General features: G+C 45.5%; 1 protein-coding gene across 3 annotated transcripts in view; it reads right to left on the bottom strand.

The window, feature by feature from the left end:
- EI24 (EI24 autophagy associated transmembrane protein) overlaps positions 1-8,768 on the bottom strand; it is a 380,944-nt gene extending 372,176 nt beyond the window's left edge. For 2 of the 3 annotated variants that reach the window (XM_078682120.1, XM_078682118.1), the window contains exon 1: positions 8,640-8,768. The gene's annotated coding sequence lies outside the window, so the exon portion shown is untranslated. The remainder of the gene's footprint in view (positions 1-8,639) is intronic. The other variant, XM_078682119.1, reaches the window with a different exon arrangement.
- Between the last annotated feature and the right edge of the window lie 6,098 nt (positions 8,769-14,866).

The raw sequence follows: 14,866 nt of genomic DNA on the forward strand, positions 1-14,866 counted from the left end.
GAAGAAACAGTGCACCTAAACTGACTGCAGTCCCAAACCTAGAACAAATAATTAAGGAACGTCAACTGGCAGCCCAGGAGGTAAACGGATTTTGGACCTGGCTAACTAATCTGACAGAGAAGTAGTATCAGTCAGATTGTCTGGAGACAAGGGCTCCTCAGTGGTATGTCCATCAGACACTAACTCACTGACTCTGCCGGCTATCACCCCACAGACGTCTGAAGGAATTATTTGATATACAATCTATCCTTTAAAGCCAGTTGCTTATTACTGCATCTTTGCCAGTCTGTATGCGGTTCACTAGGCATTGATATGTCACTTTCACTTATATGTTTGACTCGTAATGGCGTTGCGATGGAAATACTGGCTTACCCCAGTGGAAGGGTGAAGGGGGAATTGATTTCCTGACATAAGATTGCGATGTCGCTGGAGGTACTTAATTTTCTTGCTACTGGGCTGATATGCTGCATCTGAATGCTTTGCAAAGCTACGTGCCCTCACACCCACATACTTTTGGGGTTGCTTTTGATTAGTGTTACATATACTCTGGTTTGCAGAGCCCTTTCCCGTTTGGGAGGACCGCTCTTTTGGTATTACAAACTTGTCATGTTGGCATCACGTTTTAAGTTGAGTTTATTCAGGCTCAGCTGCGTGCACATTCTGCGGACCCTAGGTGTTAACTTTAAGCATGATCACATGAATGATCCCTACCCCTCGCAACTTATTGGCTTAGACATAGACACATCATGACAACACATCATGACACCACAACGTATTATGACCTGAAACGTTGGGGGCTTACGCGCCCCCTTCCACACATACACAGTACACTCATACCTTAAACGACATAACATGCAGATAGCTCTTCTACAATAATCCACTTAACACACTTCGAGACAAATAAGCTGCAGCGTAGACGGAGGGGACACATATTTGCCACAGGCTACTCAGCATTTGCTAGCTGAGTGCTAGTCTGGGTTCTTCCGGGCACTCCACTTTTGGGAGAAGAGGTGGTAACAGATGCAGAAGGGAGATCTGTTTTTTAAAAGGCTGACTAGATGGTAGACACCTCTGGCTAGGGAAGTCAAGTCAAATTACTTTATTCGTATTTCATTTTGAAAAACATAAAAGCACAGGTAAAATTACATTTCCAAATCAGTGAATAAATAAACAAACAGTGCAGGTAAAATTACAGCCTAGGCAATATATATGCGCCTAATACAGCCCAGGGGTCCTTCTTGTGTTTGTTGTCGCAGATACTCTCCAAATGGAGTGACCTGCCCTAGGTGATAGGGGGAGACTTTAACAGCGTATTGGACACAGACCTAGACTGTCCATTCCCACCACTAAGAGGCACAACGGCATCTACTGGTGCCTCGAAGTTTAGGGACTGGACTAAAACAAAACAAAAAAAAACAAAAAAAAGGAGTGGGCGCTGGTGAACATATGGATACACCGCAATACTGTCACACAAGTGTATTCCTTTTACTCAACCCCACATACTTTACATGTTCACATAGACAGGGCTTTGAGTACGCCCAATCTGCTACCATGTGTTATACAGACTGAGTATTTTGGGTCGCACACATTCCAACCACAATCCTCAATATGGATCACTGGCTTGGGACACACAGCCCTCTCGATTCCCACTTTTCGCCTGCAGCCTGCTATGCTGGAAGATCCACCCTCCGTGAATCTCTCCGCACTACCATTGTGGATTATTTTGACCACTACCGGGGAACAACGACTTCCGTCCTGTCGGACTGGGGATGCATTAAGCGACGCTAAGAGGCCACTGCCTGGGTTTGGGCTGTGGGATGTGGGGATAGGTGGAGAATGAGTCACAAAAGGTAGAGCGTGAGTTGCTGACACTTCAGACACGCATGTCCATTGACCCCTCTTGTGCTTCGGGACTACTGACAGCGAGGACAATACACAGTGTTAATAGAGATGTTGAGGTGTCTAAATGATGTGGCACACTCGGTCCGGAACCCTTCTAGCATGGTTGATCCAACAGGAATAGACGAGAAGCCCCCATTACGCCATTGCAGTCCACTAGTGGTTTAATGATATACACAACACGAGATACACAGGGAGTTGGTTCTTCATGTCACGTTGTTATACCAATCAACCCTGGAGGCCTCTGCCTCGGAAATAAATTGGTTTTTTGAAGACCACCTATTCCCTAAGCTAACTCCAGACCAGCTGGGAACTAGCTACTCCCATCACAATAGCTGAGATTCAGGGTACGATGTGATCTCTAGCCTCAGGGAAAGTGCTGGCCTTGATGGCTTCCCATCTAAATTGTATAAAGCCTATACAGATCTCTTGGCACCGAAATTACAGAAGGTATACAATCAGGCATTGCACTCATCACATTCGCCGGACTCTATGTGTGAAACCACACTGGTAACTCTACTGAAGCCTGGCAGAGAATCCCACTCACCTTGGTTCTTACCGACCATTGGCATTACTGAACGTGTATTATAAGGAGTTAGCTTGAATACTTGTGGGGCGACTGGCGCCATAAGTACCCCATTTAATACATAGTGATCAGAATGAGTTTGTACCGGACCGTACTACTTCTCTTAACCTACACCAGCTGTTTCACGTTCTGTGATATGCTTCTCGTTTTTGGCCCCGTTCTGGATGCAATGGTATTTGACTTGGAGAAGTCATTCGACACTGTCCAGCGGCCCTTTCTCTTCAGTGTCCTGCCTCAATACAGGATAGGACCCTATAATGTAAAACTGGTCAAGTTACTGTATCACAGTAAGAGTCAAGACTGGTGGCTTGGTGTCAAAGCCTATAATGGTAGGAAGGGGCCCCAGACAAGGCTGCCCCTTCTTCCCCTCCCTTTCTCATTGGCCATCGAACAATTGGCCCTGGCCATGTGTGCTTCCGCACACACCCAATATCACTATATGCTGATGACCTGCGAGATGTTGGAATAGTTCTGGATGCTATACCCAATACACTCACTCTCTTCACCAGTCTGTCTGGGTTACGGGTTAACTAGGGGAAATCATGCTTGTTCTGCTTCGATCCCAGCACGCCGGATTTGGCACTGTTTATCAAAGATGCCCCAATCACATGGAAATCATTTATGTTCCGATACCTGGCATTATGGTGTACCACAATGATCAGGACTTGACTGCAACCTTACCAGAGCTCTCACCTCTCTGGCGTCACAGATGACCTTTTGGAAAACGATCACCCTTTTATTAGCAGGAAGGGTGTTGCTCATAAAGATGGGGGTGATTCTTCGACTTCTTTGTTATTTCACCACTTGCCCCTATATCTACCATCATCCTTTATCTAGCCCATTGAGTGCATGCTCCGTGAATTAAAATGGAATAAATCACCATGCAAAGTAGCACTTGTGAAACTATACCTACCATCGGATCAGGGAGGCTTAGCGTTACCCAATTTAGAACATTATTATCTAGCATCTCAACTACAATGGGTGGCTTCTTGGGCAACATAATTCTGTCACATAGTAACTTTAGTAACCACATGCAATTTTTTTCTTGGGCACACATGAGTAATCACAGTAACGACTGGATTAATCACCTACCTTTGGTTCTGAAGTAGTGTGCTGTAAAGAGCAGTGATGTCAGCTGCCTATCTAAAGTGGTAGGGCGGCCGCAGGGTTGGAGAGGGGAGCAATAATAAACAAGCATTGGCATGGCCAATAGGTCTCGGCTTTGGGACCTTATAAGTATTTAGTTAGGCAGCACAATATCGTTGGTACAACAGCATCAACTGTTGCATTTGGCTAAACACTTAAAACGGTCCCAAAAGCGAGACCTATTGGCTATGTTATGTGTGCTTATGGGGCACTGAAAATATTGTATCAAAGTCACTGGTAAGTGAAGTAAGAATATTTCGTAGCATCTTTCAACACAATGGGGAGAGAGGGAATTACAAATATTCAGAGCAAACACAGACACACATGCCGCCATTCAGCAAAAAAAATAGACACAAATCAAGATGCAATCTACAGAGTGAGGGCACATTCAGAAGTGAGTCAGACATAATGAAGCAGACACATTTTGTGTGAAATACACCGTAATTTCAGTGTAACAGACAGATTCTTCACATTGTGACACACCCACATGCAGTTTAGTGTGGCATAAACATATTCAGTACAGTGTGACAAATCGCATGCATGGATACTGAGACATCCAGCACAGAGTGACACGCACCCTTGCCACAGTGGGATTCAGATGCATGAGGCACAGATTGGGTTCCAGCACGAAAACCAGATAAACAAGGCTGTTAATGAGGGGGGAGTGATAGGGATGAAAGCGCTAGCTGGCACATGCTGGCAAATGGTGACCTGCAGAGCGCGTGAATGGGAAAAGCGGCCGTGGGAGGTGGGAGGGAAAGCAGGTAGCAACTGATGCAGATTGGTGAAATGCATTTTAAAGAGACCTTACATTCAGAAAAACAATATGGTGCTAGAAACAGCGGATTGTTTCTCTCCAACTTACATGTTACATGTTATCCAGTTTACACATACTAACTACTAATATATATCATATTGATTCTAAAGGAGAACTGGAAATGGGTTACACCTTGTAGAAGTATCCTAAGATCAATGTTTATAATGGAAACAAAATACAAATTGAAACGTGTAATGCAGCTCCACTTCGAGAGGCACTGGTGAACTGAGAAGCACTTGCAAGCAGGCCACAATGACAATGAGGGCTGAAAACGGAACACATGAAGACAGAAACGAATGTTTAACTGTAATGTATTATGGTTCAAAGAAACTCCTGCCTGGATTCAATATGAACAAAATTACTAGAGATGTTGTGAATGAAGGCGGTGGGGGAGCGGATCCCTTTGAAGCACGGCCTTGCGGCCGGAGAGAAGTGTGTGTTAATTAGGGGGTGGAGAAGTGAGGCCGAGTGCACTGGGGAAGCAACAGATGGCTTTAATTTGAAGCTCTCGGAGGCAGGCGACTCGGATAAAAGCGCGGTCACGAGAACTCATGCACTCGTGGAAAACTGCTTTAGTTTAACTCTTAGTTTCACCACAATAGACTCGTCCTATTCATTCCTTGCGGAATGGAATAGGCCGAGACCTAAAAACTAACCTGCTGCTCCGCTCCTGCTGACGCTGCAGGCCACCTCGCTGCTCCTCTTGTCGGGCTGGAAGGGGATGGGCCCTCAAGGCACAGGCTACCCACCCAATCCAGACACTGCTCTCATAACTGCTTGCTGCTTGCTATGAGAGCAGTGCCAGTATTGGTCTCGTTTTCCGTTCAGACAGTGCATTGGAGCCGGTGACATTTCTGCAACCCAGCTGTGCAACACAGATGGGTTAGAAAAACATATGCATGCATGTCTTTTTCACCAGCCAAACCAACAATCGTACTTAGAGGTGCACACTACTCCTACTCTCAGACATGCCGGCCCCACTCAATTCTTATTGCACGGCTCAGGCAGCATAAAGACAATTATAATAACGTGTTATTATCATTTTATCATCTGCTGGTGCTGTGGGGCGACACTCCTCCACCACTACGGAGGAGCCTCCCCAGCAGGCCCGGCTCCAGGAATTTTTAATTGGGTGGGCCAAGGACGCATTTGGGTGGGCCACTGCGGGCTCGATTTGTCGCATATATGTCTAGGCAGGCCTGCTTCAGGGCCCTCCTTTACCTCTTCTTAGTCTTACAAGGCCCAGTAAAACTCACTCTTTTCCAAATCTGTTTTTAATGTTATCACTCACAAAAAGTGTTTTTTCTATGTAATGTTCCTTTGATGGGAAGAGGAGGTTTCTGAGGTGGGGGTATCAGGCAAGTGACACTTCTCGGGCTCCCTCTGTGCGAGCCTTCAGGGAGAATCCCTCTTCATCACTACCTGCACCTGACCACGGACTCTTCAACGCACTCCCTTACAAGCTTGATTAGCCACTATTCCTCTCCAGTGCACCTTATCTCACAGATGACCTTGGGCCCCGCCCCATGTCAGGCACCATCTCCCGGTAAAAGCATTAGTAAAATCACCTTCATACTTAAAACATTGAATAGAGCAATAAATATAATTAGCACACACTTTAAAGTATGTTCCCTCTCATGACCTCCTCATCAGACTCCCTCAATACCACCATCCACCGGTGCCCCTCATCTCTCCCTAGCTTCCCCTCCACCCCATGACCTCCTCTTCGGATTCCCTCACTGCCACCCTCCACCATCGCCCCTCATCTCTCTGTAGCCCATCCCCCTCATGACCTCCTCCTCAGACTCCCTCACTACCACCCTCTACCAGGGCCCCTCATCTCTCCCTAGCTTCCCCCTCCACCCCATGACCTCTTCCTCGGATTCCCTCACTGTCATCCTCCAACAGTGCCCCTCATCGCTCCATAGCCCCTCCCACTACCTCCCACTACCTCCTCCTCGGAATCCCTCACTGCCACCCTCCACCAGCGCCCCTCATGTTTACGTATCCCCTCTCTCATATGCATTTAATTTGTTGTATAACGCTGCTCATATCAATGTAGTGTGTGTTAGTACTTTACACCACGCACACACTTACAGAGACAATGAATCATGCAAGTATGTAAATCAGTCTACAGGGAATGTCACATAAGCCAATGAGGATTACAAGGTGTAGGAATCATAGGTCATCCATTCTGGTGGGTAGTATATTTTAAGAGGGTTTGGTCTGGGGAAACACAACCTTAGGATTTAAAGAGTATTCCATGGGGGTCAGCTTTACTGATAAAAATGTACATCTGCCCAAACATCCTCATTTTAGCAACATTAGAATAATGAAAAGACTAGGGAAGTTCTAACTATATCACAAAACAAAAAAAGTGAAGTTCTAATTATACCATTCATGTTTGTTTGCAGCTCTTTGGTGGCAGTTCATTGTTCACTGCCTTTTGTTAGGATTGTAACTTCTGAAGTAACACAAGGATCTCTGTGACAAAGGCAGTAACCCACTGAGCTATCCACATAAAATACAGTGCGTCTGCATTTAAAAAATACTAACAGAATAACAGACAAACGATTGCTCTAAAGCAGGATCATTAATCACCAACTTTATCTGGGCATTGCCATTTTGTATTGTTTTATTGTTGACCAGCATCGGCTATGTTGAAACGATAAAAACTGTTTAAATGAAGCACATACGAAGTATGTGTCCTGCTGGGCCTGTGGAGATTTTAAAAAGTTTTTTTTTTGTAAAACATTCTCTTACCAACTCCATTAGTCATACTTTGTGTCACAGCCCGATGTGATAAGCAGCTGCAGGGGGTGACTAGGAATAAACAGACCACTTTTCCCCTGGCTGCATAGAAAAAGAAATATCAACGCAGCAGGACAGTAGGCAAAGGTTACCAAAGGTTACCGTTGTCAAAGAAAGGATTTGTCCCCTTTCACCATGCAGAGATGAAGGGGTAAAAAACTAAACAAAGCCTCCTTAACATGTAAATGGTCTTTTAAAGACCTGTTAACTACTTTGGTGCGGCTGCGATAATCTTAAACTGTCTGTCTGTGTGTGCGCCCGGGAAGCTGTCTCCCCGGGCTGACACACACGACCTGCGCGTTGCACGCCTGCCTTCAAGCCCTCACTGCGAGTGCCAAGGCTCCTGTTTGGGTGGGCCAGGCTCATGTTTGGGTGGGCCTGGCCCACCCGGCCCACCCGCTAGAACCGGGCCTGCTCCCCAGGCAAAGCGCTTCAATGCCTCGTCAGGGGTACTAAGCCCTATATAAATACAATTACACTAGTGTATGCTAGCGAGCCTGCAACATAGATTCCAGATGAAGGACCTAGTAAAGTTGATGCTTTCAGTACGCAAAACGTTTCCTTCACTATATATGTGCTCTAAGAAAAATAACTAGTTTCACCAGTGTCCTGTGCTCTGCGAAGACTGTGTGGAGAGAAGACATGAGGGAGCAATGATTGAGGGGGGTAATGAGCAGGAGCAAGATGAACAGAACACCAAAACAGCATCCATATTAATAAAATAATGTATCTGCTAAAATGCGGCCGACCTAAACTTCAGCATATTCTAAATTTCTAAACAATTTTGTTTCAAGTGCAATACCAATAGTTCATCAGTTACGACATTTATCATAAAAATCATTATTCAAAGTAATTTGTCACCCAAAATTGCAGATTTAGAAAGAGCTTTAACACTATTAAGGGGATTAATGGGCTGTTATCAATAAATTATGAGGGATGGTGGGCACGACAGCTGCTGGAGCACGTTTTAGAGGCGGTGGCTGCTCGGTAAGATGTTAGTGTTTGCCAGGCGGTGATGGGGACTACTGCACGGAGCGACATCGTTAGAGGTTGGCGTTTACTAACGCAGGCCTGTTGTGGCTGTGACTGCTTGAGCAAGGAGTGGCAGCAGTTGCTGCAGCAAGGACTAGGAGCAGCTGTTGCAGAAGGGAATCGTGTTTATAGCAGTAGGTGGTAGCGGGTGCTGGGTAAGTTGATAACTATTGGGGCAGGCAGATACTGCTTCTCCAGTCAACACTGGCGACTACTTTCTCAGCAGGTGAGGATAGTGAACGTTCCAATGGTGTTGGCTGCGACTCGCTAAGCAGGGAACAAAAAGAGGTTACTAATGGGCACAGGATTTATGCAAAAATACAGTGACCCCACCGGCCCACTACTTACACGGTGCGTCTATAAATTCCGCCTTATAGTTGCCTCCGTTGTTGATCTTTCAAAGGCATGTCATTTGTCCGTAATGTGGCCACTTCCAGGTCGAATAACAACCAATCACAGAGTCAAACACATTCTGTAAGTCCTCCAATGCTGCTTATGAGCAAGGTGACCTAGGATTGGAGCTCTCAGGGCAGGATGACCAATCCTAGAGTGCACTACAAAAATTCAGAGTGCTGATTGGTTGTGAGCCTGCACGAGCTAATGCCCAGCCTCCTCCCACGTAGGGGCTCAGTTTAAAGTGAGCGGAGTTTCTCCTGCGCCGGTGTTCTAACTATATTTCCACCCCGTCGTTTTGTACACCCCTACGTCAGAGGGGTGTCGATTCATGCAGGTTCTGCCTGTGTATTCGTGCTTCCCCGTCTGGCTGCACACCCTACGAGTGTCACTCACTTTGCGCATGCGTGCTTCGGTTTATTGATTTTATTTACGCGTTTTTCTCTCGTGACATTATTCCCATTTGTGCGGGGGAAAAATAACCCAATCTGGCAACACTGGTTGCGGCGGCATTTATCATTTATATTTATTTACTACTGTCACTGAGTGTCACCAAATATATTATAAATGCCGCCGCAATGGAGCTCGAGTGCAGCGCGGCCGCCCCTCAATTGTGCCGCCGGGGGCGGACCGCCCCCGCCCCCCCTAGCTACGCCGCTGAGAGGATGGTTGTTGTAGCAGCGGGTGCGGTGAGGCAGTGCTCCTTGTAATGTCTTCATGTTTTATGGGGCCACAGAGGGTAACACAGTCACGTTTTGGGAATAACAGGCAGAAGTCACCTGCACCAGGTGTTCACTACAATCCAATGAGTCTCAGTAACTCCGTGTTCACAAGACTGATGCAACAAGATGAGGCAGGAAGTATGTTCACACAGAGAGCACGTGTGCAGAGATGTCAGGCGGTGAATGTAGCTGAGACTGAGCCACAGTCCTGCGTCCTGAGATCCCCGAGACCCTCTCACTCACTCCTGCACTTAACCAATACTTCACAATAGGAACAGAACTGAAGCATGAGGAGAAGATTACACGCATGTTACAAAGCAAACAATACATTACATGATAATAATAATAAACTTTATTCGGATTTTTTAGAAATCCATAAAAGCAGTACATAGTAAAAAAAATCTGCTGTACGATGTATTTACAAGTAACATAAAATTTAAAAAAGAAGATTGAGTAGTTTATACAGTACTGTTATTTTAGAGGTTTTTTCTGTGTCTGTATATACATTTCAGAAAGTTAAGAACGTGGTAACATGTGGCTTCAGTGTCCAAAAGCTGCAAACTCAGCATAGCTGCTCGACATTGTCTAAGACCCCAAGTTTTTAAGAGAGTCAATAACCAAACTTTGCGGTGTTCCTGATAAAACTTACAGAACAAGACGGTGTGAAGGGTAGTTTGTGTTGATTCCCCGTCACAAGGACAAAGAGGTGGATTTGAGTCCCAGACGTTTGGGGTTGGAAAGGCTACCAGTTTGTGAAATATGTTTAGTCTGAATCTTATCAGGAGGTATCGGTCGAAAGTGCCAATGTTGAGAGTTAAGTAGGACTGAATTAGAAAGGTGGATTGGACCGTTATTGCATGCTGAACGGACTGTTTCCCTGCTTCTGATTGTAATCTCAAGTTTCCCAGGTGGTCCAAGGCTCGTGTTTTTAAGTTGTTTTTTGTGAGTTCTCCAAGTTTTTTCGGGATTTAGGTAGTATTGTTCTATTCCGAGGTCAATGAGGAAGTTCTGGATATAGGCTAGCCATTTGATTTTTAGAGCATAGTCCAGGGACATTGCATCTGCCAATATTGTTTTTGTAAGGTCATTTTTTTCTGAAGTCCAGATGCGACGCCATAAAAGTAGCGGTTGTATTTTCGCGAGGTCTTCGATATATGGAACGCCCAATTCTGTGTGGCAGGCGTAGGTCGAAGCTCGCTTGGGGGCTGATAAGAGAAATCTAAAAAAGTTATTTTCTGCGATTTGCAGAGAAGTAACGTCCGTGTGACCCCATAATCCTGCTCCGTATAGAGCTGTAGATTGGCATTTGGCTTTATATATAGTCATCAGTTCCATGGGCGGACGTTTTCCTAGTTTTTGTGTGAACGTCACCAGTGCAGCTAATGCTCTTTTGAAGCAGTGTTTCCTGGCTTCTACTGCTGTTTTCCAAGAGAGTTTGTTATCTATCGTGACTCCCAGATAGCAATATTCATTGGTGGAGTCTATTTTTTGGGTGTCAAGATAGATGGTTTTTTGCTGTTTTCTCCCGACCCCAGCCTTCATTACGAAAGTCTTTTTCACGTTTATGTGAAGGTCTAGGGTTCTCATGAACTGAGAGTATCTGTTGAGGGATTTTTGGAGTTCACAGGGGGTTCGTGCCAGGAGGACAGCGTCATCCGCATAGAGCAGAGCGGGGATCGGGCGATGTTTAGCCTGCGGGAGATCTCGGGCACCCTTCAAAAGCTCCACCTCCAAGTTGTTAGTGTAGAGGGAGAAGAGGAAGGGTGCCAGGACGCATCCTTGTCTGACCCCACGCTCCACTCTAAATGACGCTGTCAGTTCCCCCTTTGTGCCAAAACGGACTCTTGCGGATGGGTTAGAATAGAGTTCCCTTAAAAAGTTTAGGAGTGGCGGATCTACCCCCATTTGTGCTAAAAGGGACCATAATTTTGTGTGGGAGACGCAGTCAAAAGCCGCGGACAAGTCCACATAGGTCATATAGAGTTTTTCTTTTTTGGCTTGCACGTATTTTCCAAAAATGACCGAAAGGTTTAGGGCTTGTTCCACGGTTCCTAGTCCTTCTCTAAACCCGAATTGTAGGTCAGATAGTATACCTCTCTCTTCCACCCAGTCCTGAAGTCTTTCTAGGATCACTCTGCCTGCCATTTTCCCCAGTGAATCCAACAAAGAAATTGGGCGGTAGCAAGCAGGGTCCTGGCGGTTTCCTTTCTTGAATATTGGCACCATAATGGACCTTGTCCATGACTCCAAAATTCCTTTTTTTGCCGTTGCGGTACACACCCTTGTTATAATCGGTGCCCAAAGTTCTGTTTTATATTTAAAAAAGTCCGCTGGGACTCCGTCTGGGCCTGGAGCTTTTCCTTTTTTGGTTGAGTTCAGTGCCAAAAGGATCTCGGAGATTTCGAAGTTTATGTCTATAGGGTATGGTAGAAATGTTTCTTTCTCCTCTTCCGTCTCTTGATCAGAGGATGATTTTTGAAAGATTCTAGTGAAATGTGATACCCATTCTGCAGCATCTATTGCAGCTTCGATTTTTGGGCGCATGTCATCAACCAAGAAGGGAGTTCTTATAATTCTCCAAAAGGCTTGGGAGTTTTTTTCTTGTGCACTGGTATGGAGTTCGTTCCAAAGTGCTTGCTTAAGTTCCTCTTTTCTCTCTTTCCTGATTTTGTGATATTCGCTTCTGAGAGTGGCTATAGAGCGAGGATCCCTTTCGTCTTTGTTTAGGGCTAACTTCAGCTTTGTGTGAGCCTTGGTACACTCTTGATTGAACCAGCCTTTAAGTCGAGGTAGTCCAGTTTTTTGTTTTGCTGTAAGTAAAACCTTTAACTTATCCATAATTTGGGCAAAGTTATTAAGAAGCTCCTCGTCTTCTGTTGATATGTCCAAACAAATTTTAATTTGAGGGTAGACTGACTTTATCAGCTCTTTAGTGAGTTCTTCTGGGTTTATCCTCCCCCACTTTATTGAGTACCCATTTAGTTTATCCATACTTATGTTTTCCTGGGTCAGTGCGTTAGCTATTGTCATTGGAGGGCATTGTTGATGGTTTATTATCACTTCCAATTTTAATATTGCGTGATCGCTTTGGGGATTCGGTTTGACTTCGAAGTTTTTTACTCTTGGTTGCAAGGATGCTGATATTATTATGAAATCAACCGTGGTGCTATAACCTCTTCCTAAGTAGGTCGGTGCTAGTGAATTAGCTCCATAGTCCAAGGTGTTTACTACTTGGAGATCCAGATCTGATAGAAGATCGTTCATTTGTCTGCCCATGTTGTTATGCGAGAAGTGGGTAAGGGAAAGGCCTTGCTCTGTCACCATGCCAGAACACTTTTGTTTTGGTTGGGTACAGGCGTGGAGGTTAAAATCGCCTGCCCATATTATAGTTGTCGGACCTCTTTCTCCTTGCTTCGTTCTGAGGGTGGTTAGTTTTTCGTGGAGGTGGGTCAGGACTCCCTGAAACTCTGGTTCATCCAGGTTATTATAAAAGTTAATAATAACTATTGACTCTTTTTTCTGCAGGAAAAGACCAAGGATCTGCAAATTAGAGTCCAGTTCAATGACCTTTATTTTTATATTTTGAATAGTATTGGCTAGATAGATGCATAATCCTCCCTTTGGTCTACCCATCTGTCCCGACTTCGCAAGGGAGGAGTATGTCTTGTACCCCTGTAGGTGGTATTCTTGTTGTGACCACGTCTCCTGTATGCATATTATTTGATGGCTATACGCGTGGTACATAATTGTCCCGTCCTCCACTTTTGTCCTTAATCCTGCGATATTCCAGGAGATCAGGCTTAGGGTTGTTGGATTATCCCTAGAGATTTTAACTATTTTTGGTTCACTAGAAATCTCTGGGTCTGAAGGGACTGGTGGAGGATCCGGGGGTCCCGGTAAGTCGGTGCTATTTAGGGAGTATTCTTCTAGCTGTGGTAGTCAGTCAACGCACTCTAGGGCACTATACTTATTTGCTAGGGGAAGACCATTCCAGCCATCCCAACGAGGGGGATCACTGTGGTTTCTCCACTGTTCTTGTCCTCTCCATTCCTCCCTTTCTCTGCCTCGATGATTAGGGCCTAATGGGTTGAAAGGGGGGGGCCGTCCTTGCCACGGCTGCTGCCATTGATGAATGATGTGTTGCATGGGTTGAGGGGGTTGCTGCCACTGTTGAGAAGTGTAATGTAAATATTGAGGGAGTTGAGAAGGTGGTTGAGAAGTGTAATGTAGAGGTTGAGGAAGTTGAGGAGGTGGTTGCCACTGGAAAGTTGTTTGTTGTGGTGCTTGTGGGAATCGGGGAGTATGTGGGGGCTGCTGGCATTGGTACATAATGTGTTCTGAGGGGTTTATGGGCCCTCTATTTACTGGGACAGTGGAGCAGGGAAAATTTTGTCGTGAGGATGTAGGTAGAAAATAGCACAAGGGAAGAGGATTTATTTGGGTGGCAGGTCCACTGCTAGGTGTATTGCAGATATAATTTGCTGCCCCTATCTCCCTAAATTTGATGGTAATAACGTCACCCGCTATGGTCTTCGTGTTTCTGCCCACCCATTCTCCTCTACGTACAGAGAAGATGTCACCCCTGATGTGAACAGGTAAGGGTTTATGCAGTTGGAGCCACTGGGCGCATTTATTCTTCAACTCTACGAAAGTTTCTCTTACACCCTCCTTCAGTGGTGGTACAGATGTTAACACCACCACGAAGGGAGAAGCTTCCGGCGGCAAATTAATTATTTTTGGGCGAGACTGCTTTGTCTTAGATTCTTGCGATTTCTCTAAGAGAGGAGTCGCTGCTGGGATAGTAATGTTCCCATTTGTGCCTTTTGGCTGTCGATTGTGTGTTTTGGTTGGACCCAGTGGTGCTGCTTGTGTTTCGGGGGTGGGATCTACTGCTATGGGGGTGACTGGGGGAGCATCTGATTTACTCCCTTTTTGGATTGAGAGCTGTGACGCTGACGCCTTGCTAGCTGGTGGAGTATTGGTCGATGTGCCTGTTGCATGTTTGGTACAGGATGTTTTTTTTGGAAGTATTTCTTTTACCCCATGCGTTTGATCGGGGGCATAACCGCTTATCTTACTACCACATTTCGAATTGATTAGTGAGGTGAGTCTATCCAGCTTCGATATTAAAGGTTTAATTTGTACCGCTATTGTGGCCTCAAGATCTGATTTAAGGTCTATTACCATGTTTTCCACCCAGCAGGGTATACCTGCCGCGGAGTTGGGGGTGGGCGTGATCAAGTTATGATTCTTGATTTTTGCTTTAGGTTTTTCCTTAATGTTTGGCATAGCCTTGGTGAAAGTGGAGGTATCTTTCCTTGTTTTTATCAGTTCTGAGGTCATTTCTGTATCGGGTAGGATGGATTGACTAGTTACGCTCTGCTCTGGTTTGTCAGTTGGTGATTGGCAGGCTTCTAAGTCTGGGGTTGCCTCAAGGTCAACATATGAGAAATCGGAGTC

Source organism: Lissotriton helveticus, chromosome 3_1 (assembly GCF_964261635.1).
Source record: "Lissotriton helveticus chromosome 3_1, aLisHel1.1, whole genome shotgun sequence".
Taxonomy (NCBI): Eukaryota; Metazoa; Chordata; class Amphibia; order Caudata; family Salamandridae; genus Lissotriton; species Lissotriton helveticus.